The following is a 19,346-nucleotide window of genomic DNA, read 5'->3' as shown; positions in this document are numbered from 1 at the left end:
TGTTTTTAACCAACCAGTGATTGCTCACCAATTCCTTCCTAACTTTTGTAATAGAGTAGCGTTTCTCAAAGTGTAGTCCTTAGAACAGCAGGATCAGCAGCACTTGGGAACCTGTGAGAAATGCCGCTTCTCACAATTCACTCTACAACTACTCAATCAGAAACTGAAGGTGAGGTGCATCGATCTGTGTTTTAAGCCCTCCAGAGAATTCTGACACACACTTAAGTTTGAGAACCACTGCAGTTGAGAACTGTAATAACCATAGCAGATCGTCCTTGTATCATCTCACAACCCTAATTTTAAACGAGCCACAAAATTTTTAAACATAGAAGTTATGTTGTAAAATAAAGTGCAAGCAGTCCAAAATTTATACAAGATATATCTGAAAATTGAATTGAAAATTGGCATAATGAAACTTGGAACATATTTCCCCACGGGCCTAATGCGACAAAATTGTGGCAAAGGAATGAAGCCATTCCAAAGAAGCCCATTCATATAGTTATGTAATTGCCCTACAGTATTCAGAACACTAATTTTATTTCTGAGAGGAGTGATAACGAGGTTTAAGGAAGAAAGGAGAAGGCTAAAAGAGGAAGGAAATCAAAGAAATAGGAGAACTAGCTACCCCCCCTTCTCTTTTTGGTGTAGTCCTAACACCAATGCAAAAAGGCAAGTCAATTTTTCTTCGACTACATAAAAACTACCTACATAGATCAGAATCCTAACTTTTATCAAAGTCTCCTTTACCACAGAGCTTCCCCTCTCCTCAAACTTCCCACATCACAACAATAAGGTAGAGTATGTCTATTCTGTTTCCAAGCTCTGAACCTGGTGAAACAAACAAAAATGCCTTATGGTTGCAAAAGGAAATAGGATTTAGGAAACAGAATAAGGAATAGTGTTATATAGTATTCCAGTATTACAGAGGGTATTGCGGCTCTCAAGAATTATAGGTCCATTTCTAGGGAATCTCCTCTCCTTTTTTGACACTACATGTCAAACAAAACACACCTTTGGGCTTAATTTTCCCTATTACCTCCCAGTTTGTCACCTCTGTGCTAAGAACACTTCTCTTCTACCCGCTCCCATTCCAAATCCCAATTTGGGCAATGAAGGATCCATGTTAGAAAGAAAAAGAATGAAGTTAATTATTTCACATTTCGGTGTGAATGACTATTCAGGCTATCAACGGTCTTATAAATTCAGGTGTCTAACTCATAGTCTGCAAGTTATTCTCTACTCTTCTAACTCATGAGTCCTCTTAGGTCTTATTTTTATCACAATTGTGAAAATAAAGGGAAACTTCACTAGAGTCCAAGGCTAGAAGGGGGGACCATACCGATCAAGGTCAATTACAGGAAAAATTATCAATTACTTACGGGCCTCAACAGAAGAATCCTCAGCAAGAAAGAAGCATCAGTTGGAGGCCCCAACAGGGAAAAGATGTACATTCCATCTCCCACAAGATACCAGCTACCTTTCAACAGCTCGACTTTTGTTCTAAACAATCCCAACCTCCTCCCTCTTCCCCATAAAATAACATTCCTCTGCTTTGTCTGGACTTGCCTATGGCTGTACCTTAGCATGCATGTCCCGAATTACAAAATCTGTTATTGCCGAATAAACCCATTTTTGCTGGTAAAATAACTGACAGTTTTATTTTTAAGGTTAACATAATAGATTTAATAGATTTTGGGGTGGTATTTTCAGAGTGCCTAGAGGAGGGGTACAGACAACTTTTGTAGGCATAAATCATCGAGAACTGCCAATGACCTTTCACATACAATCATGAGAAAAACGGAAATCTTCTACAGTTGCACAACCTAGCAAAAACCAAAAGCCAAGTTGAAAACAAAAACAAAAAGCACAGGCGCCTGGACCAGCAAGAGAGTGCCACGGGTGCACCGTTGCGTCCCTTCTCCAAGCTGCTGGCTCCAGCCAGGCTACCAAGAGGCTCTTCAGCACGGTCAAAGCTCTACTATGTTTGGAAGTCATCACATGACAGACCTGACTGGCTCAAGGTTTCACTGAAATTGGGCACCTCTGTCTTCTTGTCAATCTACCTCACCAGACAACATAATAAAGGTGTTTTAGAGTATAAAAGAAAATATTCTAACACTAACACAGTAGGCTCCACATAGTGATTACATCAGTTCCTTTGGTTTCACACATCTGTGAGAAAAAGTTTTATATGGATGCATGTCAAATCAGCATTGGTGTTTTGCACCATTAAATGAAAAAAACAACAAAAAAAGGAAAACAAGAAGTACAAGCGAGAGCCTTTCAAAACTTCTCAAAACAGGAATTCTTATTAGAATTCCTGGTAGAGACTCAGTACCCAGGTCCACACCAGCCAAACAAAATATATCAGAGGCTCTGTAGGAGGGGCCCAGGCATTCACATTAAAAAAAAAAAAAAAAAAAAAAAATCTAGGTAGTTATATAGCTCAGTATAGAGAATTACAGCCAGGAGCTTCATGGTTACTGCTGTCTCCAAATTTCCTCATGCACAAATGATAATTCCCACTTGTGTTTTCTGAAGAGCCTGACCAATATTCTCTACCTTGGTAAGAAGAACATGTAACTACAGCTCTCCAGTGACTTCCCCACCAGGTCACACTACTACCTGTCTTTTTGCTCCTTCAAATTCAGTTTCCCTTTCATCTTTTGCAAACTCATACCACAGATTTAATCCTTGTTCCTATTTGCTTTGAGTAAGAACTTCTTTAAATATATTCACGTCGAACTATCTTATTTGAAATATATTCAAGCCACAATGTCCTTTTTCCATTTTCTACTCATTTTTGTGATGGTTTGACAAGATGATTCCTCAGGACAGATGATGATAATAGAATTCCCCTACCGTAAATAATACAAATTCAGAACTGATAACTCATCTTTGGTACTTCGAATGATGTTACTAGAAGGGGCAGTAGTAACAGGGCAGCGTGGAGAAGGGACAAGGCAGATGGGGGCATTTTACAGTGAAAGATGCTTCCCAAGTTAACCAGTTTTTAGTTACTATAATGGCAGAACAGAGATCCTAAAGGTGTTCTCAAGCAGTCATTCCAATCAGCTTTCATGGATTAAAATATAGCCCTATATCATTGCCATGTACATACTGTGCTTGTCTTTGGGCATATGTCTGCTGTTGTCAGGAAAATTATGCCCATTCTCAAAATAGCATGTCAGTTTCATGGGATAAGACAGGTCAGGTTTCAGTGGAGAACAAAACTGAAAGGATGATTTAATGTCCCTAAACTAGGGACAGAGTCAGGGCTAATAAATCTTTAAGTCCCTGGGCCATGATGGGCTTCACCTGTTTTAAGGCAATGAGAAGTGAGAGCTCATGACCCAAGCCTAACTTAAATTTATGATCATATGAAAAGGAGACCTGAGGGTGTTTTTTTTTTTAAAGATTTTATTTATTTGAGAGAGAGAGAATGAGAGAGAGAGAGCACGAGAGGGAAGAGGGTCAGAGGGAGAAGCAGACTCCCTGCTGAGCAGGGAGCCCGACGTGGGACTCGATCCTGGGACTCCAGAATCATGACCTGAGCCGAAGGCAGTCGCTTAACCAACTGAGCCACCCAGGCGCCCGACCTGAGGGTTTAAATGTCACTTTCTGCCTTACTATGACAAAAGCCCCAACTGTTCATAAGTAAACAAAGTAAACCAATTCCCCTAACTGAATATCCTAACACCACTTCCCTTCCCTTACCAAAATTCAGTAGAGGCTCTACAAGCCAAATACTCCCCATCTTAGCATGAGCTGCGTCCAAGCATGGTCCCATAACACAGTATGTGCCATGAGCCCTAAGCAGCAGTCTGTCGGAAGGAGGCTGGAAGAGATCCCACTGGTAGTTCTTTTTCTTTCTTCTGGCCGTGCTTGAACCCTAGCTGTCAACCAGTCATCAGAAAGAAAATGCCAAGGCCATCACAGAGACACCAGCTCCAATATCATGGAGCTGCCAAGCCCAAACCAGAAGCAGCCAACCACCAAGTATCTTGCCATATAAAACGTATTAATGGCTAGTTATGCAGCTACCTTCACGGGAACGCACACCTAACGGATGTACAGCCTCAACATAATGGATTTTTTTCAAGTTATTTATCTTCTCATTAATATTTCCAGTGTTATACTGGTAAATAATTAATAGTTAGCTCTCCAAGCAGCAGCAGCAATCCCTGAATAGTAGCATTTGCTCATTTCTGTGACATAAATAATCCTAGCAGGGTAACTTCAAGAGACCAACATGATGTCACCGAACTTGGAGATAGGAGGAGAGTCACACAACTGCCTCTCCAGAGCCAGGGCAAACCAGCTCTAGTACATCACTGCACATTTCCCCTCTAACTACATTTTCACAAAACTATTAGAATTCATTAATGTTACTTTCAATTTCATTATAACTGAGCACACACTTTTGACACAGAGAAAGGTAGAGCTCAGAATCACTAAATGTCAAGATAAATTAGCTAAATTTATTATACTGGAAGCAGCTATCAACTTTATGCAAAACTTAAAGTAGAAACTTCAAAGTTGTCCTCAGTCTCAAGCCAAATGCACTCATTAATTCAATATGAAAATTTCTAATTTTCCTCCTTGGTGGAAAGAATAGAATCTAATTCACTATCATAGTGAGAAAATGTCATAGATTTGAAAACAACATTGGTATAATGTTAAGTAACTTGCATGAAAACATGTTCTAGCTCCCACAAAATTTCCATGGCTCTATCTGTAAACCAGAAGGAAAATCGAAGTTACCTCGTCTCCTAGTCCTTGGGTCTATTTTTGCAATAGGGAGGCTGTCATACCCAATTGGCTAAAACAGAATAAAACTTACAATTTACTACAACGTATTTTAGTAGCTGTTATCTATGGAAAGTACTCCCTACAATTTCCTTAGCAAGGTCTCCCTGGAGAAGAATCCTTGTACATTCTTGTAAAGCAAAGGAAAATCTTAACACTCCAGTTTTGTTTTTTTTTTTTTTTTAAGCACCACAGCAGGTCTTGTACAAACATGCTCCGTGAATTACCCCAATCCTTTAGGATGATATAAGCATATAATTTTCTTGGGATGAAAAGTACAGGCTTCATTACCACAGTGATTTCTTACTTACTAAATAGCCTAACAAGAAAATATTTCCAGCTGAAATTGGTAGTTCTGAAAGAACGGTTATTCAAAAGGTCTTCTCATTCCTTAGTAAAATCCCCAATAATTTGGTCTAATTTGATTCTTGGTTTATCCTGAGAATACCTAATCGTTTACAGCATAGCAATGTAAAAACATGATTTAAGAGCATTAACTCAAACTGAAAACATAGGTTCAATTACATTGTGTTCTTGTTTTTAATAAGGATAGTTAAAATCCTAAAGAAATGAGTCAAGTTGTGTTTTGAAATAGTTGTTTAGCCTAACTCTAATGTATTATTCTGTACAAGAGTCTCCTTATAACCACTGGAGATAGGCAAAAATCAAATACATCAAAAGTTCTGATGGAACAATCTTCCATAATTGGAATTTGGAATGAAACATGGAATCTATCAAAGCAAATTGGGTCACTAGAATGGTCTTGTAGCAGTCTCCAAGATCAGACCAAGAATAATCTTTTCTTTAATACCTTTTTTAAAAAAGCAAAAACTGCTTTAAAAAATTAAAGCAAGGAAAAACTGCTTAACTAATTTACTTCTGAAGAAAACACCTGTACTTCAGGGTTCAAGAGGTTAAAAAAATCTTTCATGACAGAAATCCATAGGTACGCTTTACTCAATTATTTATGTATTATTCTGTGCCAGTAAAACATCTAAAGATGCCAGGAGATGCCAAATGAATATAAACAACAAAGTCATGAAAGAAATCAAGGCTAGTTAAATTTACATCTGGTTTAAAAAGATTAACAGCATGGGGCTGTTTATGTTACACTGAGCTATTTCTAATTACAGGAAGGCATACCCAATCAATAGGAGATCAAGTGCCCCTATTTGCGGTAGCCTAACAGGAAAAGACAGTTGTAAACCTACTGTATCGAAATGCTTTAAATGCTGAGATTTTACCTTTAAGATATCTGAAACTTATCTGAAAGAATGAAAGGTCTGGTTTGTGTTACTCATTTTGTAACAACAAAAGAGTTTTCACCCAAGATATAGGACTCTTCAGGTGTATACTCACGTTGTGAATACGGAGGTCATGTATGTAAACCATAATCACATCAGAGTATTGCCTTTATCACCAAGTAAGCAAAGAATATACAGTTGTGATAGGAATAAATGATACAGCGAAATTTCCACACTGTTGTGATTTCACATCACACGAACACAGACCACCGTATAAAAATCAACCTGAAAGGTTTACTATAATCATGTTTTTGTCCTCAATCTTTAAGAGAAAGTTCTGCTTATTACAGTGTAAGAAATAATCTCCAATAGTGCCACTAAAAACATAATTAAACATCTTATGTTAACTTTTTTTTATATCCTTTGAGACATTTTAATAACACTAAAATTTCTCTTACCATTTAACTAGGTCTAGAAACTAACTCATGAGAGAGAAATGGTGGGGGGTGGAAAGAGATATTGCCAGTGTAACAGGTTTTCGGTTTGCTTTGTTTGGCATCACAGCCCCACCACGTTATGCTTTCCAATGCACAGCAATTGGCTACAAAAAGCATTTATTAATAGCAGCCACCCCTTATGCCTCAGAATTAAGAAAACAAGATCAAAACCTGAAAAAAAACCTTACAAGACAGACCTCGGTTTTATAAAGGCACAGAAATTAAAATATTTGAAGTCAATTTTATTTTATATTTAATAAAAGCCCTCTAACCCCTTAAAGGGAAGGACCTATCAAAAAGATAAAGGTCAATTTTGAAAATTATATAATTTGTTGGACCTAGAACTCACCCTACCCAGACTTCTTAGAGATCTAATAAAAGCTCAATTTCACAACTGTAAAAAATAAAATCAATCATTGCATTTAAAAAAGTGTCTCTCTACCACAGTGGCTAATATGGAACCCAAAGTTATACAAAAGTAGATGGAATTTTCTTTAGATATGGAGTTGAACAAGCCATTTTTAAAACACATGAACCTAGTTTTGAGAAAATAGATATAGATCTTTTTCTGCCTCTCTCTTAGGCTGACAAGGGTAGAAGAAGTGCAATGAAACAGAGTTACTTTGGAGAATTAATCCTTAAATTAATACTTTTTTTTCCAAAATAGTACTCTTTAGCAGGTTTATAGTAAATATCCTTCTGCATATTTCAGATATTTACAGTAACAAGTTACTATGTAATAAAACATAAACAACAGTAACTTTAACACAATGTATGAAACTACCCAATCTATTTCTTCAAACTACTATTTTAGGGTAACTACGTACAGCCAATTCTGTCATTCTAGGTGCTGCATGATTAAGGACATTGCATTTAAAGTTTACCATTTTCCCCTTTAAAAATCTGAGAAGCGTTTTAGGTTATTAATTTGATGAGGAAAAGGCGGCGAGTAGGGTTTTAAAATGGGAAAGAACTATTTGTCCCAGGCACTGTAAGAGTCACCATTTTTAAGTTATAGGCGTCATTACCAACTTGCACTACTTGGGAAGAGAAATCCTGCTCTACAATCTTCTAAACCCTTTGCTGGTCTGTAGCTTATGCAACTCCTGTGTTTCTTACTCATTTTTGTTTGCTACTGTGAGATTTCTTTTAACCTCACTTCAGCAATACACTTGGACAGTGACTTTATACTCTTTCCTCTTCAGCATCCAGCAAAGTATGTAAAGAAATCTGGAACGATCCTGTTATTTCGCTGCCCACAGTCTGATGCATTTCCAAGGGCTAGAGCAGCAGATTCAAGCAGCTGAAACTTCATCCTTTGGGAGAGCTTAATTAACAGCTGCTTCCATTTGCAGCTTTACCGACCTATCGTGGTTTACAAGCGTTTGCATATGCAGGCCAAACTACCAACCACCAGAAGATTCCTTACAAATGAAATTTACACATGGGGGGGTGCGGTGGAGCGCACTATGGAGGCCCCCGCAAAAACCTCAGACTTTCCGTTCCTGCTGCTTTACTGGTTTTCAACTGGTACAGTTAGGCTCCAGGCACACAAGCCTTCCGGTCACCCCTCTGACATTTTCCCTTAGCACAAACACGGAGATGAAACTTCTCGGATTTCTTAAGTCTCCACTCAGCCACACCCTGACAAGGCATGCCCTCTTCACACCTCCCCTCCCTCCTCAAAAGCCAGGGCAATATTTCCTTAAGTTGGTCTGTTCCTTCCTCTACATTTAAATTTCAAAACAAGTTACCCTTCTATAATAAAACCGATATCCGGCGGCTTTCTTTCAAAAACAAACAAGAGACAAAAATCCCTCACCAATAGCCACTCGACGCAAAAGGAAAACTGGACTTTCTGCCTTCCCGGAGAGCAGCACCCCCTCCGCCCCCGGACGCGCCCTGCGTGGCCCCGCGTCCTCCCCACGGGCGCGGGGGCGCGGTGACAGTCCCCTACTGCTCCTCCGCTCAGCGCCACAACTTTCCGAAACCCTGTACTAACTTCCAGGGCACAGCCTGGGCGGAGAGCAGCAGGATACACCGGATACCTCCCCACCAAAGAGCAAAAGACAGCGAGCTCCTACCAGCGCGACTCTTGATGACGTCGGTGAATCCGTCCCCAGCGGCATCTTCCCGGGTCTGCTCCGGACCCCCCGGCTGAGCCATAGCCACCCGCCACTTGTCCCGGCTCCCCCACGCCCCAAACTTTGGGAGGCAGGTGGGTCCGCGCCGTCCGCCTGATGCTCTCCAAAGCAGGTAGCTTGCTGGAGATCCGGTGTGTCTGAACGCGGATTTCTCTCCTCCCCAGGGCCCACAGCCACGGAAATAGGGATGCGTGGGGAAGGGGGTGGGGAGGGATGGCGAACTGGAAAACACAAACACCGACACCTGGGTTGGTTGAAAGGGGTGCCGTCAAAATGTCCAGCCCATGCTTGGAGAGGAGGAAACAGGTGCTGTTCCCAGCGCCTGACTCTAAAATAGAGTGGGCGAGGCCTGCAAGGTGAAAGCCGAGGAGGGACCCGGTGGTCAATAAATCCACAAGCAAGTTGGAGACTCGCTTTTCCACGCTGCGCAGAATCGATGCAAAAACAGGAGCAATTAGGGAGCCGTTTGCCAAAAGCAGCACGTAAGGTCATGAATGATTTAGCATTGCCACTTATAAGATGACTACACTGAAGAGAAGGGTCACTTACTTTTGCTATCTGGGTCACTTACACGTGTGTACCCCACCGTTGTATCTTGACTTGAATGCACTGACCAGAAGTGGGGAACAGGGCGCCTGGGTGGCTCAGTTGGTTAAGCGACTGCCTTCCGCTTTGGTCATGATCCCGGGGTCCTGGGATCGAGCCCCGCTTCGGGCTCCCCGCTCAGCAGAGAGCCTGCTTCTCCCTCTCCCTCTGCCTGCCGCTCTGCCTACTTGTGCTCTCTCACTGTGTGTCAAATAAATAAAATCTTAAAAAAAAATGGGGAACAGAGGCTGAGCATGATCATATTTCTTAGGAGATTTCACCAAAGCTTCCCACCCCTTCTTTGAGTGTGTATATTCACTCTGACCGCCTCCTCCATCCCTTCCTCCCACCACTGAGGCTAGAATTAGATTGGACTATAAACAGCTCATATGACTTTATTTTCTAAAAATGTCAGAAGTGACTTTCATTTGGTTAGTGTCCCTACTCCCCCAGCCCACCCCACCCCTCCACAGGTATAATTCATCATGCACTTCCTGCGGCAGCCGGGTCACCCTAAATCCTGCCCATAGCCTACCAAAGAAAAATGAACTTTACAAGCAGAACTTGGCAAGGGGCCTAGCAACAGCTAAGGATTTTTCTTTTCTTGTTTTCTTCTGCATTTTCATTCAGAGTTGATCCTTACCCTCTTCCTAAAACACTGTTTCTCTACCATTAGTACACAGTGAAATCATCTGAGGAGTTGGACAAAACTCTAATGCCTGGTTTCCACCCCTCCCCTCCCCATGATGATTAATTGTCCTGGGCTCTCACCTGGACATCAGGATTGTAAAAAAAAAAGCTCCCAGGTGATTACAATGGGCAATCAAGTTTGAAAAAACATTGTGATAAGAGGACTTGTAAACAGTCAATTGGGTGCCTTCATCAAGACAATTTTACCAGTAACCCTTTTCCATCCCATTATAATGCCTTTGATTAAAAACATATGTTTGCTGTCCTATTTTCCATCGCCAGATTGGCCATTTGCATGGCAGTGGATAATTTATTTTGACAAAAATGTAGTAGTCAGGTTTAGTTCCAGAATTCCTCCACTAGGTGACTCTCAGTTAGCTTCAGTCTGAGTAGTTATGCCTATGGAAAATCTGTCTTTGTTGTTTACAGGCAGACCGCTTGGGTTTCCCGAGTGCCTATTCTTTTGAGATGTTTCAGTTCTCTAACAAGTTCATCAAGTCGAAATATTCAGAGAGATAGCATAGCTCTTATTTCAGAAAAGAATACAAGTGTGAGCATGGTCCAGAAAGTTTTAACAAAATCACAAAACCTGTGGCCTACTGTATTTTACATTATCATTCTTCTATAATCAGAAACATATGGTATTGGTACAGGGAGAGACAAAATGGCAGAACAGAACAGAGTCCAGAAATAGATCCAGCCAAAGAGAATACACTGTATATGACATTTCTGTCCAGTCACTAAACAATGGAATATATAATTACAATGTTTTCTTAGAGTTAGAATCCAGTAACTTAATCTATATAAAAAATAAGTTACATACAGATTAAAGATCCACATACACAAAATAAAACCTAATACATGAGGAATCTATAAGAGCTTAAGTTGTGGGGACATTCTTAAACCAAACGCTAATCCCAGATGACTTTAAGGAGAAAACTGTCACTTTTGACTACATAAGAAGTAAATATTTCTATAAAGCCAAAGGTATAATAAAGTGAAAAGGCAATAAACAGGAAAACATTAAAAAGATTTATAAGAAAGACTTAATATCTCTACTTTAATAAAAGTCTACAGATCAGTTTTTAAAAGACAATCCAATAAGAAAAAAATAATACATAAACAGAAAATTCACAAAATTTGGACCCCAAATTATTATCAAAATGAACCAAATCCAGTGCTTTATTAAAAGATATCCAAATGGTCCAAATGGTCACCTGACTTATAATAAAGGTAACACTGCAATTCAGTAGGGAATAAAAATTTCTGTCAATAAGTAACGTGGGATCAATTAGAGATTAGATTTTAGACTTAAATGTGAACACTGTTAAAAGGAAAACACTAAAACTGCTAGAAGATAACATAAGAGAAAGCTTCATGACCTTCAGACAGATATTTTTAAAATAGAATGTAGGGGTACTGGAGTGGCTCAGTGGGTTAAGTGTCTGACTCTTGATTTTGGCTCAGATCATGATCTCCGGGTAGTGAGATTGAACCCCACTTCAGGCTCTGCACTGGACATGGAGCCTGCTTGGGATTCTATTGCTCTGTCTCCCTCTGCTCCCCCCCCCTCCCCGCAGGGTCCCACTCTCTCTCTCTGTCTTAAAAAATAAAATAAAATAGGATGTAAAAGCACTAAGCTTAAAGGGAAAAGATTGGCACAGTGACTTAATAAGAATAAGAAATTCCGTTTGTCAGAGGACCTCAGTAAAAGACCGAAAAATAATATAACAAACAGAGATCACAGAGTGAGAAATGATATGTGTGTATATGTAAAAAAAAACAAAACAAAACAAAACCTCCTAGTAACTAGGATATATATAGTACTCTTACAAATCAATAAAAAAGAAAACCCGATCTTAACGAAGGGACTGAAACGTTAAAAAATGTTTCACCAAAGAGTATATCCAAATGGCCAATGGAAATAAGAAAATATGTTAAATATTATAAAAGTATCAAGGTATTAAAATTTAAACCACAAAGCAAAATAACTACACACCCATTGTAATGATAACAATCAAAATCAAAACAAAACTGAAAATACTAAATACTAATGAAATGGAATTCGTATACACTGTTTATGGGCATGAAAATCTACACAACTTCTTTGAAAAACGCAGTGGCAGAATATTCTTATTGAGATGCAACGAGATCAGACACATTCAGGGTGGTATGGCCGTAGACCAGAGTATTCTAAAACAAATATTTTGCATAGTGCATAACACAGGAATTCCATCTTTAGGTATATTACCACCACCAGCAACAACAAAAACATAATTGTATCAGAGATGAGAACAATTGCAGCATTTTCCATAATACTCAAAATTAGAGACAACCCTCATTTTCATCAACAGTAAAATTGATAATATATGACTATATTCATAAAAATGAATCTATAGCTGCGAAGAAGAATGGACCTACTGCTACGTGCAATGACATGCGTGGATTCTACAAACATAATCTGAGTGAAGGAAACCAAACACTAAAGATGCCTACTCTGTGATTCTATTTATATAGGGATTTAAAGCAGGTAAAACCAAATTATGGTGATAAAAGATAAATCTGTTTTTTTTTATTTTATTCATTTATTTGAAAGAGAGAGACAGTAAGAGAGAAAGCACAAGCGGGGGTGGGAGGAGGGAGGAACAGAGGGAGAGGGAGAAGAAGCAGGCTCCTCGCTGGGAGCCCCAGCGAGCTGGGGGCTCAATCCCAGGACCCTGGGATCATGACCCCAGCTGAAGGCAGACGGTTAATGGACCGAACCACCCAAGGACCCGAAATCTGGTTATCTTTGGAGGGAAGTGATGATTGGAACCAGACAACAGGGAAGCTTCCGGGATTCTTGTAATGTCTGTATCTTGTTCTGAGGAATAGATATACTTGTTTGTTTTGTAAAAACTAATTAAGCTGTGAATTTATGATTCATATGTTTTTCTTTTTGTTTATTTCCATGTGAGATTCCAGTCTGAAAAAATAAGCATGAGTTAAAACTACATGTAAATATGTTTAAATTTATCTGTGAAATATTGTTGTATGAAACAAGCAGAAACAACCTGCAATCGCAGGTTAATATTTATAGTATCTCATTAAAAAACTAACTCTGCACCAGTGTATATACTGTTTCTATCAGCAACTGTAGGAAAACATACGTATGAATACACAAAAGGGAAACTATGACATTTTGGGAAAATGAAGCAAGATTTTTTGAACTTCTGAAATGGGTAAGCTTTGAAAGACTGAGAGAATAGGTAGCTAGAAATGTTGCTCATTATTTTATTCTATTACAAACATCTTCAAAAGTTAGTTTGAAGTCTGCCTGGGAAGTCTCTGGTGTAGATGATCAAGCAATGAAAAGGAAACCATTATAATCTTCCCTATTCCAAACCCATTCCGTTGTATTTATTTCAACAAATATAAAAGACAGACTTCTTAGCATTTTCTTATTCAAAAACTATGAGGTTAGAAGGGGCTAGAATACCTCTAGATCAGCCAGTTATTTCTACATGAATGCTTAAATGACCCATAGACATTTTAGATATTTCAGTCAGGGTATTTTCTCTCCTAAAGGAATTCCATAGACCCCCGGTAACCTTTCAGTTATTCTACACCAGGAAGTATTTGCAACTAGAGAAATAAAAAGACATTCAAATAATATCATGGCAAAGAGTTTCAGATTACCAGCTAAAGCCATTTATTTTATGAACTGCCCAACTAGAATATGAATAACATGGCATGTTTAACTGAAACTCTACCACTTTAATTCTGAATGCATCATGGCATCCTAGAAGCTCTCAAATATGGCACATCTCTATTATACTAGAAATAAGCATTCCACATGGTTTCATGTAGTTTTCATTTAGCGGATAATGCTGGAACATATTTAGATGTATGTTTTATGCACTGCCATCATTTCTGTATAGAGGTATCCATTGATTACAAGAGAGACTTTCATGAATCAACAGGGCTATTAGTTAGTTTTCTCTTAACACAGATATTTTAGAAAGCACAGTTTGAAATAAATGTATTTTAGGGATGCAGAGAAAGCATTTTTCCCCCTAGGAGACTGGAAGATTAGTTGATATTTTTAGATTCCTGTCATGGATTCAGCAAAATTTTCTAAGAAACATTTTCTACACAATCAAGGGTAATTTGAATCACCACACTTTCCTATTCTTTCTAAACCGTTTTTTGTTGTGTTGGTTTTTTTTTTTTTTTTGAAATTTTTGACTACTAGAATTATCTATATTTAAGCATTTTCTTCTGGTATGTCCCCACACTGGGAGTATTTTGGGAGAAGAGGGAATGTGTTGATATTGATGATCTGTTGATAACTAGAGCTAAAATCTAGATATGGGACCTTTCTGTGCAATACTGGAAATATTCCCATAAACCATGCTGCTCAAGGTCAGTTTTATAGGTTGAATCTTGCAATGAGGTTAATTTTCCTCATTCTGGTTGTTACCAACATGGTGAGTCCCAGAGGTGGAGACACCCGTGAACTTTTAAAAGACTCTATGCCAGAAGAAGACACCTTTTTTTTTCCCATATAAACCCAACACGCACCCATATACTTTAAGGGATGAGGACTGAGGTTTCTCATAAGCTTCCCCATCACAAATACTCTAAGAGCAGCAAATGAGTGGATTTCTCCAAATGGTTTCCTTTTTTTTTTTTTTTTTTAGAGTTTTCTTTAAATTCCAGTCGGTTAACAGAGAGTGTAACATAGTTTCAGATGTACAATATACAGATTCAACACTTCCATACAACACCCGGTGCTCATCACAAGTATCACAAGTGTGCTCCTTAATCCCCATCACCTGTTTAACCCACCTCAGCTCCTTGGATAATGCATCAAAGAATAAAACGTCCACACTTTTATCTCTGTAAGTGATTCTCTTTCAGCCCCTAACACCTCAGGTCCATTTTGACTGTAGCCCTGTGTAATCCTAATAAGAGACCATCTCTCTGTGGATTACAATATGAACACTTGTATAGTTCGCGGCTGACATTTATAAAAAGGTCTTGATAAAGTTCATTTTATTGGGAAAATTAGGTAAATATATATATGACAAACAGAGAAAAGAAAGATGATAAAATAGTTACAAATGTAGCAGAGGCTGTTGATGCCTCATGTATCCCTTTGGCACACACCATTCCCATATGTCCCCACAGCCTCCTACGGCAAGTACTGGCAACTTTCTGCCTGAAGGCATTCTCTGGCCTTTGGAATATGCTAGGCTCATATTTAGAGCAGGCCATAAACACCATGAAAATAATGCCCTGGAAGCAGCCTGCAATCAATGACAGATGGGAGTTGGTGGATAAATATTTCAACTTCTTGCCCCAAGATGGGATAACTCTGAGGCACAGATCACTATCTCCCAAAGGCCCCAGCACTATTAAGACACTGTATTCACTTCCTTTCTTTGTCTCTATCACTTTCCCATTTCCCTGCTAGTGGTATCACCTCCCAAAGGAATCATTTGCTTTCAGATTCTTGTCTTAGGATCTGCTTCCAGTTATAGCTCTGCGACTGATGATCTGTGTAACCTAGAGAAACTTCTGGATGTCATTTATTTATTAAAAGACTGGAATAGATTACTTGGTAACTAATTTCACAAACAGTTCTAAAGCCGTAATTGTTTGGAGAGTCCGTGTTTACCAAAAATTATCAAATGCCTTGCCATGCCTGATTCGATCATTGAGAAGGAGGAGTACACACTTTTTTTGAGGTAGAGTTATAGCAGAGCTGTTGTCAGATGTCCATAATGTTGGGCAAAAGGTCAGCCTCACAGGCAACAGAAAGAAGGTTCTGAGTAAAACTTACTGCCCAAATTAAAATTCCAAAAGTTAGAGTTACAAACAGTCTGCATACATAAGAAATAAATTTGACATGGGCCAAGTCAAAAAGGAATTGTTGATCGAACTTTTTTTTATCTATGGAGGCCAAAAAGAACAATTACCGGTTTCTTTTACAAATTGATTCATTTTGTATTCATATTCATTCAAATATGCCTAAATTCTTGCCCAAATCTGTCTGTTGACCACACTGATCCTCATTTTTTTTTCTTTATCTGAGTGGTGGACTGTATTTCCAAAAATTATGACAATATTTTCAGTTCCAAATGCACTTCTAGGACCTTGGCACTGTCCACTCAAGAAGTATAGTCTCTTTTCCTTTCCCTAAGAATTGGGGAGGCCTTGGTGACTGCCTTGATGAATTGAATGTGGCTGAAGTATGCTGGGTGACTTCCAAGGTTAGGTCATAAAAGGTGATAAAACTTTTGCCTGGTTGTCTCTTGGAATGCTCACCCTTGGAACCCAGCCCCTGTGCTGTCAGGAAGCCAAGCAGCCACATAGAAAGGCCATGGGTAAGTGATCAGACTACAAACCCAGTAAAAATCCCAACAGCCAGTGTCAACCATCAGACCTATGAGTGAGGAGGGAGGGAGTCTTTAGATGATTCCAGCCCTCAGCCTTTGAGTCGTTCCCTATGATAGCTTGTGGAAGAGATCATCTGTTCATGTCAAACTCTACCCAAATTCACAGATCCGTGCGCAAAATAATTGTTGTCATTGTTTTAAGCCATTCTGAGGTGGCTTGCTACATAGCAGCCTGTTACCAGAACAATCGGTAAAGTGGAAACATTACCTACCAGAGATGTGAGGATTAATGAAATAACGTAGGTGAGAACAGTTCATTAGCTGTGAAATGCTACAAATATAAAAAAACTGTCATTTAGTTCTGGCCTCTATAGAACTTACAATACACAGGACATAGAAGGCATACACATAAATATTTCATAAGTGCCCTGTGAATGGTTTAAAACGGTGCTCTAAGAAATTAAATACAGAGAATCAAACTCTGTACGTAATAAAATCGAGTATGAGAATTTATACAATCAACATATATTTCTCTACACTGCATGTATTTGGATTTGTATTCAACTCATCTATACGTGATCTAAAACTGAACAATTCTGATGTGTGACCAAAAGTGAAGTCTTTCAAACACTGGAAAAATATCCTCTGCAAATCCATAGACAATTCATCCAGTGTCATGGTTTCAAGTACAGTGATTTCTCAGCTACAACATTTTCCCTGAAATCTTGGCTTGCGATTGAACTGCCTATCCCATTTGTCCATATAGATATTTAAAAGGAATTTCAAGTTCTTGCCTGCAGCCCCCTTACCTATGATCAATATGCTCTTCACCCATCTCAGTTATTGCTCCAGCATTTACCTGGTTACCTAGGCCTAAAACCTAGGTGTCATTTATTTTTCTGGGACACCTCATATCAATCCCATTTCTCTCACATGCAAAATCAATCTGTCAACAAATCCTGTGAGCTTTACCTTCAAAATGTATCTTATACTGGGCATTCTCATGACTTCTATTACCCAACTCGGTAAGTCACCAACTTCCATCAGAGCTGTTCCCTGTGCTTCTACCCTTGCTCCACTACAGGAATGTTTGTGACAATATCCAGAGTGATTTTTTAAAAATATTTAGCAGGTCAGTTCACTTTCATTCTTAATTCTTCCAGTGGCTTCTCATTCCACTGGGATTGTCGTCCTACTTCATTAAGCTTATTTCCTACTACTTCCTTCCCTCACTCTCACTGTTCCAATTATACCCATGCCTCATACAATATTCCACCCTCGAATATTCTGGATTTTGCCTTGCAATGACCTAAAACACCAGAGAAAGACTCTAATGACTTGCCATATTGAGATTGAGGCTAATTGCACAATATCTGATTCCAGGCTATTTACCTCATTTTATGTGTGCTGAGGTGTATGTGTTAATAGGGGGATATATATATATATATATATATATATATATATATTCTAATATATCCTAGGACTTTGTTACATGCTAAAATTACAGTGATAAGTAAACATTCTTGTCCTAATGGAACATCCAGTCCTTTGGGGGAGGGAGGGAAGCATTGGTTAAATCACCACAGGAACAAATGTACACTTACAACTCTGTCAAAGTGATACATATTGTTTCAAGACCTATAAGAGCAGCACTTAGCTTCTTTGGGAAAGGTAAGGAGAGTTTCTGTGAGGAAGAAATGATTCGAGTTCTGTTCATAAGAGCGAACTAACTGAAGGATCTCCCTTTTCAAGTCCTGTCTATCAGAGCCAATGGCCTATTCATGGTCCCTTCCGAATACAAAATACACATTCCAAAGTGAGTATGTCCAAAATATGATTCTTCATCTTTCCTACCTACTTCCACCAGATCTGCTATTCTGAGTTCCTTCTCCATCACTGTGAGTAGCAACACCAATATTCCAGGTCCTCGGGCCCCAAGATTTAATATCATTCATTGACCCTCACTTTCTCTCTCGCACCTCACCTTTCAAATATATCCAGAATCCAACCGCATCACACCACCTCCAACCCTGATTCAAGCCATCACCATTACTCTCCTGAATTATTTCATGTCCTCTTATATGTTTTTGGGGGTATGACCTACTAGTGAGTCATAAAATTATTAACGGAGTGCCTTGTAAACAGTGGTAAAACAAAATCATAAAAAATAATAGAATAGAAAATATCAAACTGCATAATGCATAGAGAAGATAAATATTGTTTTGTAAAAAATATATTTCCATTTTATTTATACATATATGAACATATCTACATATGTCTATCTGCATATGTGCAGATATATGTATGTATATATCCTGAATCTCAATGTAAAATTTTCTTACTGTGCATCCATTCAAAAAATTTTAAAGGTATTGTGGAGTCTCCATGCTTCAACTTTTAGCTTCAGTACAGACTATTCTCAAAATATCGACTGGAGGAATGTTCTTTACAGGTGATAAATTTTAATTAATTAACTAATTACAAATAAGGCAGATAAAGATATTTATTCAAAATGTTTAATGGCCTCCTATTTCATTCTAAATAAAATTCAAGTGTAAACCCATATGATGGCCTAGAAAAGTCACATATTCTGCCCTTGCTTTCTCCCTTTACCTCTAACCTAATCTCCTACTCTCATTCCTGCCCACCAAACCCAGTTATTCTTGCTGGTTTTAAAGCATTCTCAGGGCATCTGGATGGCTCAGTCAGTTGAGCACCCGACTCTTGGTTTCAGCTCAGGTCATGATCTTGGGGTTGTAAGATTGAGCCCCACGACGGATTTCACAGTGCAGAATCTGCTTGAGATTCTCTCTCTCTCTCTCTCTCTCTCTCCCCCTCTGCCCCTCCCCAGCACACACTCTCTCTCAAATAAATAAATAAATAAATAAATAAATAAATAAATAAATAAATAAATAAAATCTTTAAAAAAAAAACACACTCTCAGCACATACCAACCTCGGGACTTTTGCACTTGCTCTTTTACCTGCCTAAAAG

The 19,346-nt window shown here is 38.8% G+C and overlaps 1 pseudogene; it reads right to left on the bottom strand.

The window, feature by feature from the left end:
- Positions 1–19,346, bottom strand: part of LOC113930345 — a 129,029-nt pseudogene that overhangs the window by 11,193 nt on the left and 98,490 nt on the right.

This window comes from Zalophus californianus, chromosome X (genome assembly GCF_009762305.2).
Source record: "Zalophus californianus isolate mZalCal1 chromosome X, mZalCal1.pri.v2, whole genome shotgun sequence".
Classification (NCBI taxonomy): domain Eukaryota; kingdom Metazoa; phylum Chordata; class Mammalia; order Carnivora; family Otariidae; genus Zalophus; species Zalophus californianus.
Note: the sequence above shows the minus strand (reverse complement) of the source record. Positions and strands in the feature narration are given on the sequence as shown.